Raw genomic sequence first — 21,694 nt, 5'->3', positions numbered from 1 at the left:
GCCCGGACAACAGAAAGGTGGAAGAAGACAACAAGGTCCATAAGGTTTGATTAAGAAAAAGCACCAGTTTTGGTCAAAAAGCACAAAAAAGCAAAAAGTCAGACCACGAGCCAAGGGCACCATTGGAAAGAGGAGATTGAGCCGGACCAAAAACCTAAAAGCCGCTTTTTCAAAAAGCAGCTCCAAGGCGAAAAAGCAAGGCCCTGAAGCTATAAACACAAAACAAGAACTTCTTTTTTTTTTTTCAGAAAGAGACTTCTATTAAGTATGAAAAAGACATACAAAAATCACAGCTATAAGCCGGAATAGAATAGAATCACCCCAATATGTAAGCTGATTTCAACGACTGAGGAGCATCATGATGCCATGAAAGACCTCTGGGACTAGAGGAAAAGAAGATGCCATGGACCCACTCCCACATAAATATGACGAGCTTTGCCTGTGCAAAACGAGAGGACCCGTGAATACGAGCCCAAGTAGCCATAAGAGTATGGATGATATCACCCCATATAGTACTAATGCACTCAGACCCAAAAATCTGGACACCCTCAATAGCCTTCGTACATCTAGCTCTCCAGATCTGTCAGGCTGTAATACTAGCAACAATCTCCCAACTAGTGTCAATCCTCTGTCTGAGGTGTGTATAATCAGAGTGAGGGACATCCTGCAATAAACCATGCTCGGCAATACCTCTACGAATGAAAATAGCAGAATCTGTACCACTACCCTCATAAAAGAGCTACGGACCGCACTGAGAGAGCCAAGCAACTGCCCCGCAAGTCACATGCATGGCTCGGCCACTCAATTTGCCCATAAGTTGGGCCACAGAACCCCAAATCTCTTGTGCAGTGCTGCATCCCCATTAAAAATGTTGTACTATCTCTGAATCTGCCGCACACCTAGGGCGCAGGAAGGTGCTACACCGAAAACCGATCTCCACTGATTGGTGGGGAGACCACCATGTAAGAATAACCAAAAGAAATGAGAGATCTGGCTCCTTCTGTATGAGTGCCAAAGTCTATGCCAATATCTACACTGTATCACTGGAGAAATATCATAGCTCTCCCAATGAGCCCTGAGAGTAGGGATCCTATGCATGTGGAGTAAGGAGCAGACTGGCATTCCGGACGGTGAAACTGAAAAAAGAAAGGCTTTTCAAAGAATCGAAGGCATCAATCCACTCCCACTCTCTTGGATCCCACTGAAGATATCTGATAGCACTGCCACCATATAACCACAAACACCAAGAGCCATGATTCACTATGTGAGGAGAAGGATTAATGAACCAATGCTTCCCCGAATGACCAACAATCCTCACTAGACTAAGCCTAGTATCTGGGATGATCTCCTCCATACTACATCTTGTCAATCTCCCTCCAGGCATGATAGAGTAAATGATGCAATCTGTAGCCTCCTGGCCCGGGAGAGCAATGACCTGCAGAGGTATGCCTATCCTCAAAAAAACTCCCAGCCAAATCAGATGATAGTCTCCATGAAAGGTCCCAGAGAACCACTCATGCGGAATAGCTGCATCAATCTGATCAATACGAATGCGAGAGCCCCTAAGATGCTGAGAGATGCAACTCTCCGATCCTCCGAAAGACTCTTACAGGTCTTCCAAGCCAGAACTGTGTATGCACATCTCTCCCATCTTGACCACTGCAATAACGACATGCACCAAGTGGCTGACCGGCCTCATCCATCATGAGCTTGTTCCACATAATAGGTTGCCGGTCAGCCTCATCCAAAGACCTAGGAAGCCTTTGTCGCAAAAAAGATCTCATGCTTCTCCATGCTCTGACAATGGCTGCAAAAAGAGAGGAAGATGGTGCCCTGATATGAGCCTCTGTGAACAAAAATCGTGTGTTGGACATCTAGTCTCTCCCGACCCGGGGTGTACATCCAGAAATCTGAGACAAGAAAAAATCCTTCCAAGACTCGGTACCTGGTAGGAAACCTCTGACCACAAGTTTGCAAAGCAATGCCTTGCACTAAACATCCGGATAGATAATATTCAAGCCCCCCTCTCGTTTGGGCTGAATAACTGTGGGCCAAGCTACCCTGGCACGAGTGTCTGAGGTGCCATCCAAACCCGACCGGAGAAAATTGTGGATCAATCTCCGCAATTGACCAATGCACGCAAGAGAGAAGCACCAACAAGAGACAATAAACCAAGCTGAGGCAAGCAATACCTGATTAGCCACCAAAGCTCTGGAGGCTAAATCTAATCTCCTGGAGCTCCAATGAAGGAGCTTCTTCCGGATACTCATAAGTACTGGAGTAAACTGTTGTGCAGGAGAAATATCAATCCCAACCTGGCATCCCAAACATCTGGCAGTGCATTCTCTACTGATCCAAGTAAAACCAAGCTCTGCACCCCAAGCAACTCTTGGTGAATCACTAACCCAAAAACCAACAGATTTGTGCCAATTAATGAGTGCCTCTGCTGCCAAATAGAACTCCTCTAGTGCTACCCGAAAGGAACATAAGCATATATGTGAAGCCTCCAAGAACATGGTTGTGTCATCAGCTATAACTCAGAGTCAACCAATCCCTCTTGACTAAAAAGAGGCACCCTCAATCCAGAAATACCAGCAGTGGGGCGGAGAAAGATACTCATGGCCTCTAGAACTATGATATATAATAATGGGGCTAAAGGGCAACCCTGCCGTGCCGAGCGAGGAATCTGAAACCCCTCTCCTCTATCACCACAAGCGAGCACTCTACGAACTTTTGACTAAAGTTGAGTAATATTTTACTATGAAAAGACCAAAAGCAAAATAAAAGCAAAAGCATCACTTTTTGGCAAAAACCAAGGCTTCCCCAAGTATGAAAGAAGCATGATCCTCTCTTCAGCATCAAGTTGAAGAAGAACCTCTTCATCACGTTGCCATCTTCGTTGAAGCACGGAGATCATCTTCTCCATCATCATCTACTTGATCATCAACCAAATCATGGAATTTTCCATCGCTACCCCTGCTGATTCAGAGTGCCTTCATCGGTTGTAGTGTCATGTCATCATCTATCCATACAACTGTATGGATCTGTCCATACAGAGCTGTACGAGATGTATGGAGCTGCAGGAGCTATACGGACTGAAAATTTAAGAAACCTAAAACTGCTCCAAAAACCCTAAAAACTGCTTTTTGGAGGCTTTTATCCCCCCCACCACCATTAAAAAGGATTTTATATCAGTTTTCTTGCCAAAAAGATCTTTTCCCTGCTTTTCTTCATCGACAAGGCTGCTGTAGTTGTGGAGATTACTCATGGGATGAGTGAGTGATCCTTGGACTTGGACTTGGACTTGGATTTGGAACTTGAACTAGAACTTGGAATTGGACTTGGATTTGGATTTTATTTCAAATTTGAAGTTTGACATTTGGATTTGGATTCATTGGACTTGATCATTGGAATGGAACTAGAACCTGGACTTGGATTGGAACTAGGACTTGGATTGGGACTAGAACTTGGACTTGCACTTAGACTTGGATTGGAACTAGGACTTGGCCTTGGACTTGGATTGGAACTAGAACTTGGATTTGGATTTGGATCTGGATCTAGATTTGGATTCATTGGATTTGGATTTGAATATTGGATCTGGTACTAGCCCGGTGAGAGATACTTGTGGGTTATCTCCGTGGTGTGCTCGGCATGAGAGATCTCGTACCTCGACATCAACATCGACTTCGATATCCTACATTGGCATATCTCTTTGTTTTGTATTCATTGACTGCATTGATCTTGGCCAACATGCTTGTGGATTGTTCCTCGATAAATTCCTGAAAGGAAGCGGAGCCTGCTCTCTTCTCAGTGTGGTGTATTGTGCAAGATCCCTATTCCCTTCTCTCTCTCCTCTCTCTCTATATAGCTTTATCTCTTCTCTTGCACACGTGATTGAGTCTGTCACTGCACGCCCCATTGGGCTTTATAGTGGTATCAAAGCAAGATTTCTCTTGAAGAAACTTTCTTGGGGTGACAAAGCCATGTCGAGAGCAGAGGGAGACCAAGGGCCTAATAAAGAGAACAACTATAAGGCCAATAGAGGACTTCAAGATGAGAACCCAAGTCGTCGATCCATTACTCATGAGACCACGGCCATGGCATCAAAAGAGTACCATGACTTTCAACAGTTCAGATAGTTTTTCCAAGATGAAGAATTCCTAGCTTGGAGAGCCAGGAAGGAAAAGGACCAAAGAAGGGCTGGAATGTTTGAAGATTTCATCAAGGATCGAGCCACCGAAGCCAAAGGAGTTAAAGCTGCTAAAGCCTATCTTCGGGCTAGAGGAGTCATCATCACAGAAGGATCTAGAGGTACCTGCTTTATTCCTCATGGAGGAAACAAGCAAGCGACTCCTAGGCTTGCTCTCTCAGATGCAGTTTCCTCACGACAAGTAAGGGAAAGGAAGGCAAAGAAGCCAAAGAGATTGGAAGATCATCAGGTTCACATCATGCCAGAAAGTTCGACAAATGGTTTGCAGTGGTGCTTAGCCCATTGCATGTTTCGACAAATAAAGCCGTGGAATCTTTGTGGACCAAAGCTGAAACAAAACCCTTTTGAAGCATTGAGACTTTATGCTAGCAGAGGACCGGTGTTGGTTATTCTAGACCTTTTTGTGATGACATTCCATTGGAGCAATCTTGAACCAAGCACGCCATGTTGTGGCCTATGAATGTCAAAGACAACAAGGAAGCAGATGCATTATCTCGGAGACCCTTGAGCTATGCGGTTTCTATGGGTTACCATATGGATTTCATTTTGATAAGGGATCCTTATGCTACCAAGAGGATTTCAAAGATGTTTTGGAACACGTTGCAAAATAGAGATTTGGTGACTTCTTATATCAACAAGTAGGGCTTTCTTATGATGCATGGGCTCGAACTAAGAATATTGCTTGTAAACTAGCGGTCATTGCGACCAGATGGCCTAGATGATTATAATGGACTTCCCAATCGAGCGGTCATTGCGACGAGATGGCCCAAACGACTGTATTGGACTTCGCAATCATGTGATCATTGCGACGAGATGGCCCAAATGACTGTATTGGACTTCGCAGTCGAGCAGTCATTGCGACCAAATGGCCCACATGACTGCATTGGACTTCGCAGTCGAGCGGTCATTGCGACCAAATAGCCCGGATGACTGTAATTGGACTTCGCAGTCGGGCGATCATTGTGACCAGATGGCCAAGATGACTCTATTGGACTTCATAGTCAAGCAGTCGTTGCGACTACATGCACCAGATGACTGTATTGGACTTCATAGTTGGGTGGTCATTTCAACCAGACACACTAGATGATTGTATTGGATTTCAGAGTCAGGCGGTCATTGCGACCAGATGATTGTATTGGACTTCACAGTCGGGCAGTCATTGCGTCCGGATAGACCATATGACTGTCTTGAATTTCGCAGTTGAGCAGTCATTGCGACCAGATGGCCTAGATGACTGTATTGGATTTTAGAGTTGGACAGTCAATGCGACCAAAAGGCCTACATGACTATTGATGAATTCTCGGACGGACCTAGTGGACCAAATAGACTTTAGCGATTGTCAAAGCGGTTTCCTTTGGCAGCTAGATAGCTCAGCATGTTTTCCGATGAAACCCCAGACATGACAATCCATGAACAGGAGAATCATTACTTGCGCACTGCATACTGATGTATATTCGAATTTCTTTGACTTTGTGTGTTGTTTTTTATGTATGGACAATGCTTGGATTTATGGCATGTGATTGTCCACTAGGCTCCAGACTACCTCGAATACCCGGTAGATGCCAATGATGCATAATTGTTTGTTGATTAGCTTGTGTCTAGTTTTTGCAGAGCGTAAGTATGCATTCATTTTATCTAACGCATGTGACAGGCCATGAACAAGAACAAAGCAATTGCCCAAAGAAAAGGCATTGAGATGTTGCCAAACGAGCAAATGACACCATAGATATAGGAAAAGACCACATGCACAAGCTCACCAGATGGGCCTAGTGCCTTGAAACATATGGAGGTACATGATGTACTTGGAACACATGAATATACATGGAACATATGGATGTGCTTCGAACACTTGCAATCCGCAATTGAGGACAACTGCGATATAAGAGGGAGGGAATGTAACTATTTGGCCCTCCTAGCTCTGTTTCACATGATGAAACCCATGTCCGGACACCAAAAAGATGGTGGAAGAAGACATGGGTTGTCAGTCCATAAGGTTTGATTAAGAAAAAGCACCACCTTTGGTCAAAAAGCAAGAAAAAGCAAAAAGTAAAACTAGGGTTGACCACGAGCCAAGGGCACCATTGGAAAAAGGAGACTAAGCCGGACCAAAAAGCTATAAGCTGCTTTTTCAAAGAGCATCTCTAAGGCCAAAAAGCAAGGCCCGGAAGCTAAAAAAGAAAAACAAGAACTTTTGACTAAAGTTGAGTAATATTTTACTACTATTAAAAAGACTAAAAGCAAAATAAAAGCAAAAGCAATGCAAACGCATCACTTTTTGGTAAAAAGCAAGGCTTTCCCAGGTATGAAATCAATCTCTCTTGAGCATCAAGTTCAAGAAGAACCTTTTCATCGCCTTGCCATCTTCGTTGAACCGGGAGATCATCTTCTCCATCATCATCTATTTGATCATGAACCAACTCATGGAATTTTTCATCGTTGCCCGCTGGTTCACAGCGCCTTCATTAGCTATAGTGCCACATCATTATCTGTCCCTACGACTGTATGGATCCGTACAGCCGTACAAAGTTATACGGACATGTATGGAGCTGCACGGACTGAAAATTTAAGAAACCCTTAAAAATTCAAAAATCGTAAACCTCTCTAAAAACCCTTAAAACTACTTTTTGGAGGTTTTTATCGCCCGAAGTCATTAAAACAGGTTTTATATCAGTTTTCTTTCCAAAAAGAGCTTTTCCATGGTTTTCTGCATCAACAAGGCTGTAGGAGTTGTGGAGATTACTCATGGGATAAAAGAGTGATTCTTGGACTTGGACTTGGACTTGGATTTGGATATGGACTTGGCCTTGGACTTGGATTTGGAACTTGAAACTTGGAGCTTGGACTAGAACATGGAATTGGACTTGGATTTGGATTTGAGGTTTGAATTTGGATTCATTGATCTTGATCATTGGGGACTTGATGATTGGATCGGAACTAGAACTTAGACTTGGATTTGGACTTGGATTGGAACTAGAACTTGGACTTGGATTCAAACTAGGACTTGGACTTGGATTCAAACTAAGACTTGGACTTGGACTTGGATTGAAACTAGAACTCGGATTTGAATTTGGATCTGGCTTAGATTCATTGGATTTGGATTTGAATATTGGATCTGGTACTAGCCCAGTGAGAGATACTTGTGGGTCATCCCCTTGGTGTGCTCGGCATCACAGATGTCGTGCCTCAACATCGACATCGACTTGGATATTGTAAACCGGCCTTGAAGGGCGGTGAAACAAACACTCGCACATAAAACACTTCAACACCATTGAGGACCTAGAAAAGGAAAACAAACAGGGGGAGCTAGAGTGCTCCTGCAAACAGTACACGGACACCGATTGGCCCCAAAACCAAGTGTCGCCCCTTGCGGTATTTCTTTAATTGATTAAAAGAGCTTTGATTACAATAAGGCTGGGAACTCAGCCGTCATAGTAGAACTCCTGAAGCCTGCAAATAACCTGCATCATGGCTTCTTGTCCACTCTGCATCTACAAACAAATCTAGCAATTGTTCACATCGAAAGACTCTCTCACATTGAGTCTGCATACAGAAGCTTTCTCCCATGATCAGGGCTGCCACAACCATCCATAGCCTCTCACCCTATGAACAGCATCACACCCTGACACATCCAGTGCTTCTGCATCACAACACAGACTCCCAAACTGTCTCTCAAAAGAGTATCACAGCACAGCATACCATACAGTCGACACACCTGTACCAACCCTCTCTACCTTCCAAGGGTACTATCCATCTCTGTCATGGATTCCCTGTCCCCTGTCCAATCAGTAGCAAGGCTGTACCAAGCATGTGTCCATTCCTGTACCTTCTGCCTGCATGTGACCTATCTCCTAGAGAAACCCAAAAACATGCTTCCTCGAGAAACCTACGACCTGTTTCCATATGAAACCCTTAGGCCTGTTTCCCTTTGAAACTTCTGTCCTGTTTCCATACAGAACCATTCATGGCACCATTCAAGAACAGTGCCAACAACGGCATACATCTAGTTACCTGTTCCCTCATGAAACATCTGGCAACATAGAGATGCCCATAACTGTAGGTCCCTCTGTTCCTTTCTAGCAGGAAGAAAACAATCTGCTCCATGAGCACGCAGCCATGCGAGCTTGCATCACTCCCATGCCAAGAAACATAACCAAGTGACCTTGTACTTGCAACCAAAAACCCAAGTACATAGCTGAATTTGCAGACAAACAAAAACAGCCCATAAACTGTCCCAAAACAGTCCCGAACCCAAAGCAAAGAGAAGCTGAAAGTTCCATCAGTTGAACGCCATCGACATGATGTCTATGTTCATGAAAAACCAGCCCTTGTCCACCTTTATGTCCAGAGAAACCAGCCCCCTGTCTTCTGCAAAAAACACGCCCCCTCCAAAAAGCACCAGTGCTTTTGGGCGTTTCATAGCAAGCAAGGGAGGGAAAGAAGCGCATCTTCCAAGAGCTAGAGAGAGAGAAAGAGAGAGAGAGAGAGAGAGAGAGAGAGAGAAGGAAGGCTTGTGTCTCTGTTCTGTAGCACAGCACAGCAGCCAGCCTGTTACTCTCCCAAAAGCATGCCAGTGGAGATATTCAGCTGCTCAGACCCGCCTGTACCGGCTGGACAGAACTGTCCTTATCCGCCTGCATGTACCTGTTCGTACAGATCTGCATCTGCACAGTAGGCGCCTGAACCTGCAGCACCCGTACCAATCTGTACAAGCCTTTTCACAACTACTGTACGGTACCGCTACCCTCCACGCAGCCAACCAGCCTGTTTTCTCTTCTCCTCCACGCAGCCAACTTCTACGACCTCTCCCCAAAAGCCAGAGAGAGAAAGAGGCGCACTTTTCCCCAAAAGTAGAATAGCCTCTAAATATTACCTAGGGACCTCCAAAGGTTTTAAAACCTTTATAACATTAATTTTTGGCCACCAAAGGTTATAAAACCTTTTTAATTAAAGTCTCTTTGCCCCCTTCACACTTGGGGTTGTCCACACATGGGCTTCCTTTTTAACTCCAGTCTGATGCCATTCACACTCTCCACCATGTCCCCGTGCACACCTGCATGCTGTCCAGAGAAAAACACAGGGTCGTGACAGATATCCTATATCGACATATCTGTTTGTTTTGTATTCATTGCCTGTATTGATCCTGGCCAGCATGCCTGTGGATTGTTCCTCAAGAAATTCCTAAAAGGAGGCAGGGCCTAGTCCCCGCTCAGTGTGGTGTATTGTGCAAGATCCCTATTACCTTCTCTCTCTCCCCTCTCTCTCTATATTTTTATCTCTTGGACACGTGGTTGAGTCTGTCACTACACGCCCCGTTGGGCTTACAGCTTATACCCAGTGCCCATGCTATGATCGCTGCTACCACAAACCTTGATTCCATATGCTAAAAATCACTCGAAAGAAAAATTAAACTGCATCATAGAAAGACGACTTATAATGTAAAAGTTGTTACATCTTCATCCGCTATTCGCCATTGAGGATACATTCATACATTCAGGTGTCTTGGAGAATAGCTCTTGCTGCAGTCCTCATTTAGAGACCAGTCACTAGTCAACATTGCATATGAAATGAATGCGAGAGAGAGAGAGAGAGAGAGAGAGAGAGAGAGAGAGAGAGAAAGAAAGAAAGTTATATTAAACGTCTTCAAAAGACCGAGTCGCATAGTAGCATGGAACGTCGTTCCATAGCCTTGGGAACGAGGGAACACATTCCATAACTTGTGTCGTTCCTGTTCCCATTCCACAAATGTGCATCCTTGGCTAAAGGCATTCTAGGTCTAATTCTTAAGTAAATGAGAATTTTTGCATTTTTCTATGATCATATCATATCATATAAGAGTGGTGTATGACCTTGCATCTAAAACGCTTGGCAATATATGCCCTTGCATCCCCTTAGCTTGCAAATGCTAGCCATACGATGATCACGAGTCATTCCCATTTTCTTTCTGGGTTCCCGTTCCTATTCTAGAACAGACTCCCGTTCCATGTGACTATGCCCAGTGGGTCTATGAGACAAAAAGTGATACAATAATGTCCATGTAATCTCATCATGGTACGAACGAAGAACTGAGTGATAGTCGCCTCGGGCTGGAGTGGATGTCTCCCATGGGGTCTTGACTCCCTAATGAGTGAGTCTCTGTGACGTTGAAGCTCTAGTAGGAAGAGGCCCAGGCACTGCTGATCTTGTTAATCCACGATCCTAGATAAGGGTCCAAACCCCTCTCTCAAGAGACAGTGGAACCTCCGTCAAATCTCATAATATATGGTACACCTGCATATGAAGTGCTTCTCCGACTCGACCTCCTGCTGGCACATAGTGCATATCCTCTCCTCACGAGGTATCTACATGGCTCTTCCTTTCTCTATACTCAGGCAGTGCGATGATACCCACAATTGGCCAACTGCAATCCACATGTCATGTGACATGTATATGTCAATATATCTGGCCCTCACTACTATGAAACCATTCTCTATAAGCCTCACAAAAGTACTGCCGTTTGTGTGAGAGTGGCTCGTGTGTTGTGATCGAGTATAATGTATGTATAGTCCAAAAATCATATCTGATCACCCGGTTCCTGTCATCCTAAGAGAGCTTGATCAATGGAGAGTCTGGGTCATACTGGAGTGGGGCAATCCATCCTAAGTCCGTGCCTCGTGCACCAGGTGCATACTCAGCTATACCATGACTCGTGCCCATCTGCTGCTAGCTGCTAGGAGGACTATAGGGCGAGCCTCGGGAGTCTCCAAGAGGCCATGGCACTGATACTGTGAAATTATGTGACTTTCTGGAAGACTGCCTCTACTACCATGGCTATTGTAGCAAACTCTGCTAGGATAATATCATGTGGGACCGATGGTTTGTTGCATATCATACAAGAGAGCATCATGACCCAAGGCCTCTCTATCTTCGGCCATTTGGCTGCTCTAAGATCAAGTGCCCAGAAGGGTGCTCCATACATCAATGCCAAAGTGACCAAGGTGTCAAATAGCCACATCTTAGTTCTCGGCTCCTGGAAATGGGCTTGGAACACTGTCTCTCCATGAAAGCAAGAGAAGCATACCCTCGCATCATTCTAGCCTGCAGCATGGCTCATCGAGAAGACTGGTCTTGTCAAAGTGACTCCCAAGTGCACGTATGACTGTGAAATCTCCATTGGGCTATGCCCATATAGGTGAAACTTAATCGAGATCTGAAAAAAGGTGATGTGTTGAAGACCATAACCTTGGTTTTCCCAAGGCTTACTATGAGATCCCGCTGTGCACAAAAGTCCTATAATGTGTCAAGATGCCTTTGGAGAGCCTCTGGAGAATCTTCAATGAGCACAATGTCATCAGCATAAAGTAGTATGGAAACAAGGATGCTTGCTAGTAATACGCCTCCTCCTCTTATCAATGAAGCCTGGAATCTCGTTGATATAGAGGCCAAAGAGAGTGGGAGATAGTGGGAATCCTTGCTTCACTCCAATGGTACTAGAAATCTCCTCTAATAATCCTCCTAGGAACATAGTAGTTAGGGGGTTGTTTGAAACGGGTTTCCTAAAAGTTTCAAACGAATTTTGTAAAATCAGCCCAAAGTTTTCTCCAAGTTTCCTACCTACAGGTTTTTGCATGTACAAAATTTCAAATATATACTGTATAAAATATGTAAAAATAATACTAAATGCATAGAATACATGGAAACATCAATTTGAAGCCTACAGTCTTTGAATAACAAATAACAAAAACCATATAATCATCCATCATCAATGTCAAATGATCATGATTCAAAGACCATGGTCCACTATCCATGATCCAAGATCCAATCATCCATCATTCTATGCCACAAAAACAAAAAAAAAACCGTACATGACACTACATAGGCTAAAACTTATAAGTTTGAAGTGTTCATGTCATTGTACATAGTCACATGAAAACGTGTTTCGAGAGTGAGACACCTCAAAACCCCGAAACGCAAGAAACGTTTCAGAAACTCCTAATTTTTTTGCTTTCTCAAAAAAAAAAAGTTTCTCAAAATGTTAAAAGTTCCTATTGTTTGGAACTTTAGCAATGCAAAATTATATAGAAAAAAAACCGAAACCTTCGTGTTTCTTAGCCGAAAGCCGAAAGGTTTTGCCCCGAAACGTTTCTGGTGACTATGACATTGTCACATGAACCATGATGAATCAACAGTCATGGCCCAATGCCCATAAACAATACAAAATAAATCAGCCCTGATGAGGGAAAGCGGCACACGGAAACCAGAAAAAACTTTATCAAAAGAGTCGCACAGATTTCAGCATTGGATTTGGGGCAAAACAAAATGTCAAAAAATTTGCTTTAAAAAAACGTGTTTCCTACACGTTTCCTTCCCTGTAGGAAATGTGTTTCCTAACTACTATGCCTAGGAAACTCACCCGCTCTATGACCGACTCATATAATGCCATGATCCCCCAAATCATGTCGGATGGTACCCTCAATCCTGGAGTCTCTACAGTAGTCTGGCTCGAGGCACCGTATCAAATGCTTTGCGGAAATCCACAAAGCAACAGTAAACCCATCTTTGTCGTGCTCTAGCCTCTTCTATGATGGCTCGGTGGGTGAAGATGTGATCTAAAGAACAAAATAACCTATAGAAGCCTACCTGCCTTGATACTCTGTGCCCATGTCTGTTTACTATTGTGTTGAGTTCAATCTCAAGTAATGACCCATAAAGTTTGGCCACTGTGAGGCCAATCATAATAGTCCTGTAATTGTTGGGGTCCATGGGATCTCCAGCTTTATGGATGGGTGTGATAATGTGTTGTCCAGGTGGGTGGGAAACCTACTAAAAGAGCTCAATTGAACACATGGGCCAGGAGGGCGCCAGAGTCTCCCCCGCATGGGAGATGTGCTCTACCAAGAGGCCCTCGTGATCCTGTGATCTACCATTTTTGAGTCTTCGGATGGCTCGGGCTACCATGGCAAGCGTGAAGAAGGTGATGTGATGGGACGTAGATGTGATTGTGGTGGATGGGGGGCTGATCCGGTACTCTGTACAGGGATCGTGCAGTATATGTGCCATATGGATGGAGATGTGGTGGGTGTGGGTGCGCACTTCTCCCAGAATCTCTTCCACCCCTCAATACAATTCACACCTTTGAGAGATTGGTATAAGTCCTTGTATTGACAATAACATGTGCTGGTTTCTTATGTATGGTTGTGTATTGGTTAATCCTTTGAGCATCTCACTCTCAGATTTTCCCAGTTGCAACCTCACGTAGGAGACGCTCACGTGTTATGCGGCATTCCAAGTCATACCGATTGTTTTGGGACATGGTACCGGTGGGGGGTCTAGCGGTAGATCAACTAGTAGATGGAAATGCAACTATGGGAGAGCTGTGTAAGATGGCATAGTTGACTCCAACAGGGCGGGTGGGAATGGTGAAGGTATGTATGGATGTGACTAAAGCCGGAGATCCCAGGAGGTCATCCACTATACTCAGGCCTCCGCCTTGTGGGAAGCATGTGAGCTCCGCAAGAAGGCCAATGGGACATCCCATTAAAGATGGCTAAGCCATGTGTGGTCCCCAGCACGAGAAACTCTCCCCCTCATGTTGTAATGCCCCCTTTGTCCTCTGATGCTTGCTAAATGTCAATGTCCTCGGAATCTATATCTTGCATGGTAGGCTCCCCCTGGTCATATACAGATGCCTGCTCACTCCGAGTCTTAGCGTTGAAGTCCCCTAAGAGGAGAACTTTGCCCATGTCTACATGCAAGGGATAAAACTGCTCTCCCTCCTCTAGAATAGCATATGAGGACTTCCTAGGTGGGAAGTAACATACTGCAATGTGTATACATCTCTCCAGTGTGACGTGAAGGGTGTAACCTCACCCACATAAAGCGTGCATCTGTCCTTGCGGACTATGGTGATCATGGGTTGTAGATGTGTCCGGAACAGTACCGCCAGACCCGTGTACCCCACCAAATGTGCATGTCTCCTCTCAGTAGGCAATGCCCACTCATAGCCTGGAATGTGTGGTAGCCCTCTCTCCGGGCTTTGGTGGGTCTCCATGAAGAAGATAATGTCCCTCTCTGTCAAAGCTTCCGTAAGCCCCCCAATGTCTGACCATAGCGTTCGATTGAAATTCCAAACTGCTAGCTCCAAGTGTATGGTCCCACAGACCCCCCATCATTTCTAAACATTCAACAACAACACAATTACCAAAATGAGAGCTCCATCCGTCAACATGTTTCCTTCGCTATCATACTCTCAGCTTTGGCTCTGCAATGGCGGTGACCACAACAGCTGGCACCTTATCATCATCATCTCTCGCTGTAATGTCTATATCAATGAGAAGAATGGCTATGTTCCCACTTTGCATAAGTCGGCTAAAATCGCAGCGGGTGGCGGATGGCCTAGGGTTTATTTTGGCCCAAAATGTTTTTTGAAATTGCCACGTACGTGCCAATGAGGTGATAGCTCGAGTGGTGAAGGTCTTTGCCTAGGACCAAAAGGTCTTGGGTTCAAACCCCCCTTGGTGTTTCCTCGGCGGCATCGCTTACGAGTGGTGCAAAATCGATAACTACGGGAGGCGATGAATTGGAGGAGGTGCTTCAACCACAATAGATTTTTTTTTCGCCAAGAGCGCAAAATCAACGGAGGAAAGCTGATCCAGAAGTACTTGGTTAAGTACAAGAACTTTTCTCCTATGGATTCTAGGTCGATAGAACAGCAGGACCTAAAAAAATATCCCGATCTCCTCAACAATTACTTGGAAGCTTTTCAGTTGAGGACAGCTGTTTAGAAGCTAGGGGGATGTAATTGCCTCCTAATTTTTCAGGATTATATCACTAATCTTTTTCCATGCATGGACATGGGTGTACGACACTGCATGGAGCCATGGCATGCCTTGGTCAAGCTTTCCTAGAAAGTTCTAGTTGCATCTTGAACACCTTGGCAATGGAACTACCTCCTAATTTTCCAAGATTATATCACTAATCTTTTCACATGCATGGACACGGGTGTACGACACCGCATGCAACCATGGCAGGTCTTGGCCATGCTTCCCTAGAGAGTGCCAATTGCATCTTGGAGACCCTAGCCATGAAGGAGCATGTGAACATGACCACTTGAGTGAGTGTAAGTTGCGTCTTGGAGACCCTGGCCACAAAGGTGCATGTGAAGGCGGCTACAGGCATTTGATGGATCTTGGAGAGCCAAATGCCATAGTCGGTAAATGGATTTCTTCCGAAACATGTATTAAGATGCATACATTGTGTGCATGGTTTATTTTGATTTGTGTGTACTATTTTCTATGCCTGGACAATGCCTGGATTTTAACGCATGTGGAGCCCATGGATCGAGGAACGCCTGGATTGCACCCGTGTGCCAATGTGGTGCACAAATTGATTTCTATTTACCTATAGTGTGTGGATTTGAGCAGAAGAAGCAGGTATTTGAAGGCCAATGAAGAGGTATAACCATAGGTGTTCACATTCATTATTAATGAGGCCGCGCATTCACTCTCATTAAAATAAGGGCAGGCACCTTTGTTGACATGTGGGGCCCTTCATGGAGCTAGTCGCCCTCTTCTATGAAGCATATGAGCCATCAGAAGAACTTGTGGAGAGTAGAGGAGGAGGGGCTATCCACTCTCTACTTTCAGGGTTGTCTGCTCTTTGCTCATGCATATGCATGCCTACCTACTCCACATGCAAAGCCACCTACATGCATGCATGTCACATGCAAACCCACTTACATGCATGCATGTTACATGCAAAGTTACCCACACGCATGCCTACCACATGCAAAGCCACTATAATGCATGCATGTCACATACAAACCCACGTACATGCATGCATGTTACGTGCAAAGTTATCCACATGCATGCATGCCACATGCAAAGCTTACTTACATGCATGCATGTCACATGCATGCATGCTACATGCGAAGTTATCTACAAGTATGCATGCAACCTGCAAAGCTACCTTCATGCATTCATGTCACATGCAAGCATACCTACCTACATGCATGCTACATGCAAGCCCATGCAACCATGCAAGTTCATCCAAGCCCATGAAAGTTCATGCAAGCTGATGCAACCTCATCTTTTTGCATGTAATATCATCCACTAGCATGTAAAGCTATCTACCCCATCCATGTCTATAAAATAGCACCTACGAGCTAAGAGAAGCTCATTCAATCCATTTTTCTCACATCTACTTGATGCCTAGAGCTGGGCGCCCTACTTCAGCTCTCTCAACGCACTCCTCTCAGCTAGGCGCCCTGTTTTCAGCCCCCTTCTCGCGCCTCAATAGCTGTACAACCTGATTTCAGCCCCACTCCTGGCCTAGCTACTGTTGTACGACCTGTTTTTAGTCCTTTTCAGGCAGCCGGCAGCATTAGAGCTATACAGCCAGCAATTCCAGCCATTTCTACACCTATGCTATGCCTAGGAGCTCTCTGTTGCTGCTAGACAGCTGCTGAACCTGGTTTGTGCCCCCTTCTGCATAAAACCACAAGAGAAGAGTATTATCGCAGCCTGGAGGTGAAGAAGAACACGTCTTGTACCTGCTGCTAGTGTCAAGCAGGGAGACTCTTGGGAAGTGCTCGTCACTTGGTTAAGGTGGTAATCAGCTATTGGATAGTTGGATCTTGGGAAGTTGGGCTTCCATCTCTTGAGGATTGCTAGGCAAGCCTTGAGGGCGGAGTTGGGCACCTTGTTGCTTGTGGTACTTGCAAGCTAACTGATTGATTGATTTGTTTTCATTCAAAGTTTTTGGAAGAAATGCTGGTGCATGGCTGGCCAGGCTACCCATTCAATGTACTTGTAATAGAATTTACGTTCAAGGAGGGGAAGGGGGATGGGGGGGCATCCCATCTTCTGGTCCCTTATGATGTGTCATTACTACCATTTTGTGAAGAGTTTTTATGTGGATGCCTTGCTATGTTATATCAGAGATGTGTTTCTTGATTCATGGCCGAACATGGAAAATAAACCACGCTTGATGAAGAATTCAATCTTTAATTAGTGTAAGCACACTTCCGTCTTGTGACAACCTCTACGAGTTTGTATGGTACTCTTACCACTCTCCCCCCACTCAAGAAGATGTAGAAGCCAATGTCTAATCATTTCCCCTGAGCATGAGAGCCACAGTTTCCTAGACTAATGTGCTAGGGTTCCTGAATTGATAAACAAGCTTAATGACCTTTTGTAGCGAGTTACCTATTTATGGCATAGTTATCACTATATAAGTGAGAGCGTGGGTTCTTATGAGACAGTTTTGTGAATGCACCACTAAAGGTCTGTGGCTTGGAACAGGAGAGCAAACATGCCCGTGCCACGCACATGGCGAGTACATAGGTTGACGTGTCAAAGGCCTATGGGCAGGCTTCAGTAGTGCTCAAGTTAGACGGGCCTATAGGATTGTGCAAGAAGCCCTATAGCTCAGGGGAGATCCGTGGATGTCGGTCCCGGTTGGGAGGTGAGCTAGCCTGCTACCTCATGATTGGTTTAGTACTAACCTTGGTTTTGCTGTGTTTAGGATAGATTTTGGGAAGGACTTTACAGTTGGTATCAGAGCAAAAGGTCTTTACAGTTGGTATCACAGCAACCTTGCTAAAGAGGTATGTGTGTCTAGGCATCATAGATGTCGTAGTTCCCAGGTATTCCTCTCATCATTTTCTCTTCAGTTGAGGGCTTGATGGCAAGAGCAGCGTGGCATGGCCAAGCCATAGGACAGCCAGCTCTAGGCAGCTGTTCTGTGTAGCAGCCAGGCTAGGCAGCGAGGCTAGCCAGCTAGCCAAGGACAGCACAGCAAGGCTGCCAACACAGCCTTGGACAGCCAGCACCCTGGGCAGCCAGCAATTAGGCGCCAAAAGCAACAGCCAAGCATGGCACAGAGAAGGCAACAGGCAGCAGGCTGGATGTTGCAAGGTTGTTTGTGTAGGGCGAGAAGCCAAACAAAGCATGTGCAGGCACCCGAAAAACAGGCCGACAATTTTTTGAGAAAGCAATATCAATATGTCCCCTTCCTAGAGCAGATGATTTGATTGATAGGTTGCAAGGAGCTTCCTATTTTATGAAGATTGAATTTCGTATTGGTTATCCCCAGATACGGGTAGCTAAGAGACGTGTCTTTATACAGGATTCCGCACGCAGTATGGCCATTACGGGTTTCTCATGTTTGCTTTCGGGCTCACGAATGCTCCTACTACTTTCTAGCACATGATGAATGATCACTTTAGAGATTATTTAGGGAAATTCATGGTCGTGATTCTTGATAATATCTTCATATATACACTCGTACTCTGAAGGAACACGTCGAACATCTCCAAATCGTCTTGGGGTTTTGAGACGGGAGAAGTTGTATGCCAAGTATACGAAGTCGGAGTTCTTCAAAAGAGAACTCATATATCTAGGCATCAAATTTCTCAAGATGGGATGAGCATGGATCTTGAGCGGATACACAAGGTTTTAAATTGGCCAGTTCCTTATATTGTGAGGCAACTTCGGACATTTTTGGGATTCACCATCTTTCTTAAAAAGTCCATGAGGTATTATTCACAGTTAACTCTACCTTTCACAAAGCTAAGAGGATGTAGGTCCCACTCTTGGAACGAGAAGCTTGATGAGGCTTTTCGAGCTCTCAAGCTTAAGGTGAAGGAAGCACCTATATTAGCTTTGCCAAATCCTAGCAGACCATTTGTGGTCAAGATGAATGCTAGTGGTTTCATAATCGGTGCAGCATTGTTCCAAGATGGTGGAAGTGTGGCATTTTAAAGCAAAAATCTTGACAATGCTCGGGTCACAGCACAGTTAGGAGAAAGAGTTGTATGCAATTATACATGCTCTAAAAACATGGCAATTTTGTTTTCCCCCGGGAAGACTTTGATATGGAAATAAAGTATTGGAATGGTAGCTTGAATCGAGTGGCGGATGTCTTGAGTAGAATTGGAACGGTGAACTCTTTGAGCTTCATCGAGATTAGGGCCAACATTTGTGACTCTTTGAGAGGGATATGTGAGACCGACACTCATTTTGGTTGGTACTGGCAGCACATCAAGCACAGAGCTCAATAGGTTTAGACCAAGACTCAGGAGTAATGCCATTCATGAGTGTGGCAGGTGGTCGTTTTCTTATCCGGAATGGATTGCTATTCCAGAATGAGAAGGTTTGTGTAACGGATAACACTCAGAGTAGGAAAAGGATCCTCCTATGACAATGTCATTACGCTCCTACAGCAGCGCATCCAAGGCTACAACAAACCTACGATTTCATAAAACGGATGTTTTAGTGGCCTAAGATGAAGGCATATGTCCAGGCTTATGTGGTTAAGTGTCATCAATGTCAAGTGAAATGGTTGAATGCCTTGGGGCTGGAGGTGTGTTACATCCTCTAGAGATCCCAGGGGGTAAATGGGAGAGTATTTCCATGGACTTCATTGTAGGTTTTCCATGGACCAGAAGAGGGCTTGATGCTATCTCGGTGGTGGTAGACAAATTGACAACAATGGCACGATTTACCACTGGTTCACATACACTGGAACCCTGGAGAGTGGCAGTGAAGAGACTCACTCATTCAGAAGACCATCCCCTTCTTTGATTACTCTGCCCGGCTCGGCCGTCGCATCCTCATGCTTATGGCTTTGGGAGAACGGACCACTGGTTCACATACAATGGGACCCCGAAAGGGGTAGTGTAAAGACCCACTGATTTGAGATCTCGAGGAGGCCATCCCCTTCTTCGATTACTCTGCCCGGCTTTGCGTTGGATACTTCTCGAAACTACAGATGGCACCCCAACAACGCAGCAGCATTGGCAAGCCCAGAGAATTCCGGCATTTTTCATCAAGGATTTCTGGTAGACACTCCGGGGCATCTTGCATCTACAGAAGATCTTCTTCTATGGCTCTTGGCCCATCGGAGCTTAGTTGTGGGCACGTGGCTCATGATAGCACATAAACCAGCGAGCTTCAAGTCTAATATGTTTTTCGTATAGTAAATTCAGAATTATCTTCGTTTACTTGATATGTAGAAAGAGGTTGTTGGTCGTTCACCAACAAAGGATAAGTATGCATATGGGTTTAATCATAATCAATCCAATTTGTGGCAATGGCTCCGTGAGAATGGTGTGTAGCTTAATGAATGCATGTTGCATGATGAGGTATAGATATATTGTTTTATTTGATCACATACCTGACTCCAAGGTCACACACTAGGTCGCGATGGGAGATCATCAGTAGCATAGCAGCCTCACACATTTGGCGAGACCGATGCAGCCAGGCCATCGACGGCTTGATTTTACCCCTCCCCCCCCAAAGCCCCCCTTCCTGAGGTCATCTGTTCCATGTCGGTGGACCTCGTACACACCCTCCAAGGCTCCAGGGCTGCTTTGAGTGCTTGTCCGATGATTCAGAGTGCATGCAACAACGGCGCAAGGCTTTCTTCCGAGCCTGGACCCCGGGACTCTTCCTATCCCCAGAATACGGCGGAATTGTTTGGCACTACAGGCCCCAAGTGTGGTTCTTTCCTCGGCCTCCAATTGTAGCCTCCCTCTGATAGAGCAGCCAGCCAAGGAGGGAGTCCCCCCTTATCACATATGTATATTCGGACTACTTTTTAGCAGTATTGTATTCAGCCAAACAGCTGGTTTTAGGATGATCTTTCTTTGAAAAAGAAATATATTGCATATGGAGTTGCATTGTATATTTGAAAGATGCGATTTTCACATGCCATTGAGGACTCTTTATTTCCACTAGTGAATGATGAGTTAATTCAAGAAAATTTTATGCACACTATCACAGGCATTTGGAACAGGACTGATGAGATTTTCACATGCCATTGAGGACTCTTTATTTCCACTAGTGAATGATGAGCTAATTCAAGAAAATTTTATGCACACTATCACAGGCATTTGGAACAGGACTGCAAATATTTACAAATCAGCAGAGATAGAGAGACATCACTTGCTTGATGTATGGCCACGTGATGTTATTATTGTCATTTGGGCATAGCATGGAAATATCACATAGGCTTAGCCATGATTATGTAGTCAGCTATACCAAACCTGTGGTCAAAAAGGTCCCCATGAGCTAGTGGATGTCCTACGAGGTCTAGCTGTTCACCATTATGGAAGGCATCTCTGCCCTTTCCAAAATGATATGTTTCTTACTATTTTGACAGTAAGGAAAGGTGTACCTTTTCTTTTTCAACCCCTTGTGTGAGCATACCAATCTAACCATGCGAGCACTCTCCCCTCCTGCATCTCTTGTAATAGCATCCAAGTGTTAAAAAAGGCACGAGAAAGACCCATGTACCATTATCAGCCACGATGCCCCACAAGTTACAACTACAGCAGCAGGATCCATTTACCATAATCCACCATCCAATATAATTACTGTATCAAGTTTCAACATGTAACTTGGCCTACTAAATGAGGTTGTGCTAAGGTAGTCCTTTTAATCTTCAAAGATCACCCACTGCAAAGTACAGAATCTGTTCCCCTTAAACGAATAATATCAAATAGGT

General features: G+C 44.8%; 1 protein-coding gene across 15 annotated transcripts in view; it reads right to left on the bottom strand.

The window, feature by feature from the left end:
• Window positions 1-21,694, bottom strand: part of LOC147621091 (transglycosylase) — a 165,639-nt gene that overhangs the window by 66,478 nt on the left and 77,467 nt on the right. The window lies entirely within an intron of this gene.

Source organism: Cibotium barometz, chromosome 30, assembly GCF_041138505.1.
Source record: "Cibotium barometz isolate CiBa-2024 chromosome 30, ASM4113850v1, whole genome shotgun sequence".
In the NCBI taxonomy this organism is placed as follows: Eukaryota; Viridiplantae; Streptophyta; class Polypodiopsida; order Cyatheales; family Cibotiaceae; genus Cibotium; species Cibotium barometz.
This window is presented reverse-complemented; position numbering and strand designations above follow the sequence as displayed.